Raw genomic sequence first — 6,327 nt, forward strand, 5'->3', positions numbered from 1 at the left:
ACAAAAATACAACACAGAATAAAGAGTTACAGTACAGAGAAAGTACAGTGTAGAAAGCGTCTGTGGAAGAAGGTTGCTTTCCATGATGTGCTTAGCTGTATCCGCAGTCCTCTGCAATTTCTTGCAGTTATTGGCAGAACAATTGCATTATCAAGCATTTGGACAGGATTCATTGTAAGGTGCATTGATAATAATTGGTGAAGGTCGATGTTTGATTGATTGAATGTCGATGATAATTGGTGAATGTTACCGGATCTCTGTCTTCTTTCTGTGCTCCATCTTATTGTTACTAGAGGTTCAGCCCACTATGGTGGTGTCATCTGCAAATTTGTAGATGGAGTTAGAGCAGAATCTGGCCACGTAGTCATGAGCATACAGTGAGTGGAGTAGGCCTTGTGGGGCACTAGTACTGAGAATAATCGTGGCAGAGATATTGTTGCTTATTCTTACAGTTGGTCAGGAAGTCAAGGATCTAGTTGCAAATAGAGGTATTGGGTCTCAGGCTTAGCAGTCTGGAAATTAGTTTGCTTACAATTATAATATCAAAGGGAGAGGTGTAGTCAATAAACAATAGTCTAACATATACATAATTTTATTTATATATATTTCAGGTAGTTGAGAATTAGTCAGGTTTATCTAATCTGAACATCTTATGAATTGTCACTTTAGTTCTAAGTAAACTTCCAAAACAAACTAAACCATCAATGTCACTTAACAAACTAGCTGGCCCTAAAAATACTGATTTCATGTATGTGTGATTTCAGTTGTTTAAGTTAGAGAAGCCTGCAGTATATAAATGCAACTTTGTCTGTTTTCCAAAAGTGATGACATGGGTGGCCATGAGAATGATGCTTCCTGTAACCAACTCCACCGAGCCTAGTGTTACCCAAGCGATCCAGGAATCCAGACCTAGGTCATCTTGGATGGGTGCTCACAAGGAGCACAATGAGAATTGCTCTCTACAACATCAATGACAGTGTAGAAATCTCAAAGAGCTGCATTAGAATCCGACACTACTCTTCTGTATTCAATATTCTGCTTACGGATTTAAGTCTAGAAACCTCTGGCTCACAGGCGAGAGTGCTACCTGCTGATCCATAATGACTCAATCCTCACTCCATCCATACAGACTTAATACACAACTCATCTGGCTGAACTGATTCCAGGGAAATGAGCAGGCTAAAATGAAAGCTGCAAATCGCAAATACCTTACAGATGCGGGGTAGATCCATATGGATTCTGCTGATGAGCTTGGACTTTATCCAAAATGCCTGTAGCTCTATTACCACCATTATAGACTTGTGGGAGAAATGACATTCTTCTCCAGAACAGTAAATTTGTGGACTTCACAGGTGTGTAAGCTCAATAATTGTAGGTTGGCTTCTGTCTCAGGTACTTCAGTTTAAAAAAAGAATTTTCTTTTTCCAGCTTTGGGTAATTATCTACTGAAGTTAATTCAAATTAATCATTGTTAAATAATTCTCCTAATTAACCATCACATTGCACTGCAAGGAATAGCAGAAGAAAATTAAAGACTGTCAAACTCCAGTGAAAATTTCAATGTTTGAACAGTATATTCAAGACCATATTCTTCCTTCCATATATACAGTAAATAATTTCTTTTTTTGATATAATCAAATGGCATTTCCAGAGTTAAAAATTTCAGACCTTGGCTGATGGAGATGTGATTCTACTTGAGTTATTCGTGGAAACTATCTGAATATTTCATGAGTTTAAGTATAATTGGAATGATGGAATTATGCTTTGAACCATCAGTATGTTAAAAGCTTCAGAGATTATTTGCTCTGACTTTGCTAAATTGGACGAGACTGATGATGACTCTGTTACATTTAGGTAAAACTATCTCATATTTGATAAACAAGCAAAAAGGCTTGATGCATGTTGATGTAAAAGCTGACATATTTGGAGTTAATTGAAAGAGTAAATACCGGAAGGTTTAAAGTGGAAAGGATTACTCAGATACTTATCCATTTTCACAATGCAAATGCATGCAAAAAAAGGCCTCCTGATCTGAGAAGTAATGTGCTTTGGAAAGTTTTGACTGATGTGTCAACATGGAAAGAAATCTAACCACACCTTTACAGCACTACTTGATTGGTAGACAAAGCAGCAGACAGCCATGGAAAGCATGGCCATTCCAAAGCTGTCTGTTATGAAGCCATCAATAAAAAAGGCTGTCAGCAAGCAAATTCTCCTAGTGGCTTGATTGGAGCAGAAGACATCCGGAGTCCAGGGCTAACACTCTTTGAGTGTGCAACAACAGGGTAGAGGCAAAAGCTGTCAAGGGAAGTGAATTGTCTCTCCCGATAATTACAGATTAGTTGCAACATTGGTAGTATTGTTCCAGTGTCTTGAAGTAGCACTGAAGCATATAGGAGGGGAGGGTTCCATGAGTTTTGTGCCAGGTCCAAAGTCTTCAAATACATTTTCCCTTGATTGATCAAAAATGATGCTGGTCCATTGAAAGTGATTACCATCAATGAGAGATGACTCCCATGACATGGGAAATGGTCCGTTATTTTCTAGGTCTGTGCCATGATACATCAGAGGGAGGCTGCTAGAGGACCTTAATCTTGTGAATATTGAGTGTAAGGCCCATCCTTTGGTCTGCTTCAGTGAACAAAATATTTGGTGACTTGGAGCTTGGTCCCACGCATGTGCTAATACAAGTTCTGATGAAGAAATTTTGTTGTAAAATGTCAACCCTTTTCTCTTTCTACACAGGCTACCTGATCTGAAGAGCATTTCCAGCATTTTTAAAATTTTGATTTCAGATTTCCTGCACTTTTTTTCTATTTTTATTTGCAAACTGAAGTCGTTATCTGCGTGCCGCAGGAATGTGATAATGACTGGACAAAAAACAAACTACTGGAGGAAACTCAGTGTTCAATATGTCAGGTAGCATCTATGGGGGCAGATGGATAAATGATGTTTTGGGTCAAGACCTTGCTTCAGGACCTGCTGAATTACTCCAGCAGTTTGTTTGTTTTGCACCAGATTTCATCATCTGCAATCTCTGAGCAATTTATTTTTGAAATCCTTTATCTCCCTACGACTAGAGTAGCTGACAGAACAGTTTGATTTCAAATAGTCATTCAGACATTTCAATGGCAAGGCTGACCTTGGAACCTCTTCTGAAATACAAGATATTAGACTGTGATTCATATTCAAGTTTTCACCGATTTAGCATGTAGTTTATGAAAATGTTTGTTTCTTCATGTTTGTTTCCACTTGTCTCTGTGGAGCTGCGTTTATGAGCTCTGGGAAAAGAATATCCAGAGTTTTCTTTCCATTAAATATAATGATTAAAAAGAAGCAATAATCTATCTCTAATTTTCAATAAATATTTTTTTTCCAAGTGGAGCTTCCACCCAAAGGTGTCTAAATATATAATCTTTTAGATAATGCAATCATTTATCTGGTATATATCCTTTCCAGAATATTTGAAGGTAAAGTGCTTTTTTTTTTGTTTATTTTACAGATGGAGCACATTTATCCCTCGTCATAATTACAAGGCAAGCGGAGTAAAGCAGCCTTATGGAAGTGAATCATTGCCAGATCAATCAAAAATGGATTCTTCTATCAATTCCAGTCTCCATCTCAATTCATCACACTTTCCTTCTCTCCTGAATTAATTGTCATCATATTCACTCCCTCCATTTAACTTTCCCCACTCACTTTATGTAGTCTCATTGTTCATGTTGCCACTATCCCAGGCAGTACACTATCTGATACTTTTCTAGGTTTCTCACCTTGACTTCCTTCCCTCTGGCAGCCCCACCTCTTGTGTCTTCCACTGGTAAATCCTCTCCCTCAATTTACTCACTTTGCCCTCTCAGAATCCCAATTGAATCTCAATCTCAATTTTTGCCCTCCACTCATTCTGATCTTTCTGCATTACTAATCTGTGAGCCACACCCTCATCTCCATTTTTAATGTACTACCCCCACCCCCAGTTTAACCTTTAATCTCTTTAACCCTGAATGATCCCACTGATGAAGCCCTCATTTCTGACATGCCAATCTGGAAGAACAAGGTTTTGAAAGCTTAGAGTAGTCATCCAGTAGATATATTCACTGCCATTCTGGGCTGGCCACACAAAACATCTGTTATCTGACAAAGCCAGTCACTGTTCCTGGATCATGCTAAAATGCAAACATCAGTCTTGACTCCATTTCTTCACCGGAACTGCCTGCTTAAATTTCATTTTCCTGTTTCCGAACCTTCAACTCCATCGACAACATGGGAGACTGAGGATCTTCTTTGTCACTGAGATTGAAGCTACATTAAGCTATATTATCACTTACCCCTTCTTGGTTACCAGATATACTCTTTGGTTTCTTCTGCTTTGGACCTGAGACCTGGCCTTTCTCGTGGTTTCTTTCCTCCTTCATCCCAAACCTCTCCTGGCTCATTCTAAATCCATCTTCTACTTGTTTAGCCTGTTTCTATTTAAAGACTGATCTTACCACTTCCTTTACTGGCTTCTTCTTAATCTATAATGTCACAGACTCATATCTTCAACTCTGCCACAGTCACTCATCTCCTCCAAATAAAAAAAATGCCACCTTGTTCCCTCTAAACAACTGGATAGTGTGGCAGTGCAGAGGATATTTCAGTTAGTAGGAGACTCTGGGATCTGAGGGCACAGCCTTGGAATAAAGGGATGTCCCTTTAGAAATGAGATGATGAGGAATTTCTTCCGTCAAAGGGTGGTGAATTTGTGGAATTCCTTGCCATAGAGGGATATGAACACCAAGTCACTGGGTGTATTTAAGGTAGAAATTGATTCTTGATTGGTGAAATTTCTAAAGCTTATGTGGAGAAGGTAGCAGAATAGGGTGGATAGAAAATGCTATGATTAAATGGTGGAACAAACACAGTGGGTCAAAATGCCTTGACCATTTGGTGTGGTCAATCATATGGTCCTTACCAATTCTCCTCCCCACTTGTCCAGCCAGGTCTGCTGGCCCTATATAGTCATAGGGATAAATGGCATCACTTCCCACTTCTGCACTATTTCTCTGAGAATCCATACATACACAGCCTCTTGTTAGCATTGGCCAATAAGCCAGTGGAAGTTTACACATGGATGTTTGTGTTGTGTAGTTCTTCTCAAACACCTTAGAATTTTCTGTGGCTTCCAATGCTTGGTTGGCATCCAGTCTGGCTGAGAAGGTATTTCTTGCAAGTCCGTTGTTGAGGAGAATAAAGCCATTGTTACTGGTCCCTTACACAAGCTCCATTCCATGGCTTCATCCCAATGCCGCCCGATCCATCAGCAACACCCCCTGTCCCCCCATCCCCCATCCCAGCTCATCTACCACTGAAGCTATTGAACATGTATTGACTACCTCTAACTTTGTCTATTCTTGGCTAGCCCATGATTTCAACTGTCTGTAATTCTAAATCTAAAAATTTGATTTCCCCAGTGCTTAATCGCCTGCACTGGCATTTGTTCAGCAAGACCTTGTTCTCATCTTGTTCTTAAGTCTCTCAATTGTAACTTCCCCAAATCCAACAACCCAAACACTTTTTCAATGAGCATTCCATTGGCATCCTAAACTCTTGTCTTCTTTCTCTAGTCCTCTCTGTCTCTCCTCCTCTCATTCCTCCAACATACTCAAAACCTACATCTTCAACCAAGCTTTTGGTGATTGCCCTAATACTTTTGTAAGTGGCTTGCTGTCATACTTTGTGTGATAATACTTGTGAAGTGCCTTGAGATATTTTGTTGCATTAAAAGGTACATAATGAATACTTGTTGTTGTTATTGGACTGCAGAGGTGCCTACAATCTAAGAAAACTGAAAGAGTTGACATTAAATTAGGACTAGAAAAGAATACCTTCACACATGAAAGCAGCATTTGCTTTGGTTAGCACCTTTCTTTCTAATACATCTAGAATAATTAATAGCTCTGCATATACTTAGGATGTAAAGCACTTGACCCTTGCATTAGATTTAGAAGCAAAGGTGGGATATTCTAAGAGACAACCAATCCTCTGAGAAGTAATCATCATATTGAAGACACTTACTGTCTGAAGTAAAATGGAATTAATAACTGTCCTATTTTGAGTCAGAATGCCTTCATTAAATGCTATAATCCTTAAAAGGATGTCAGATTATGTGTTCATTTCATGACCCAGCTTCCATTATTTGCAGCCCGATCCCTAGGCACAGTTCTCCTCCATTTTCTTGGTGCAGTGTAAGAAGAAATGCTTTGTTTAAAGTGAACTAGATGACAAGATTTATCTTTCCTCTAGTGACACACAAAACAGCTCAGGAGACATCTATAAAAGGAAATG

At 39.1% G+C, this 6,327-nt stretch overlaps 1 protein-coding gene across 6 annotated transcripts in view; it reads left to right on the forward strand.

Annotated features, from left to right (window-relative positions):
• The window catches only part of tsnare1 (T-SNARE Domain Containing 1), a 1,025,035-nt gene extending 1,019,274 nt beyond the window's left edge, over positions 1-5,761 (forward strand). For all 6 annotated transcript variants that reach the window (XM_063040571.1, XM_063040581.1, XM_063040590.1 and 3 more), the window contains one exon: positions 3,503-5,761. The gene's annotated coding sequence lies outside the window, so the exon portion shown is untranslated. The remainder of the gene's footprint in view (positions 1-3,502) is intronic.
• The last annotated feature ends 566 nt before the right edge of the window (positions 5,762-6,327 follow it).

The sequence above is a fragment of the Mobula hypostoma genome, chromosome 1 (genome assembly GCF_963921235.1).
Source record: "Mobula hypostoma chromosome 1, sMobHyp1.1, whole genome shotgun sequence".
Taxonomy (NCBI): Eukaryota; Metazoa; Chordata; class Chondrichthyes; order Myliobatiformes; family Myliobatidae; genus Mobula; species Mobula hypostoma.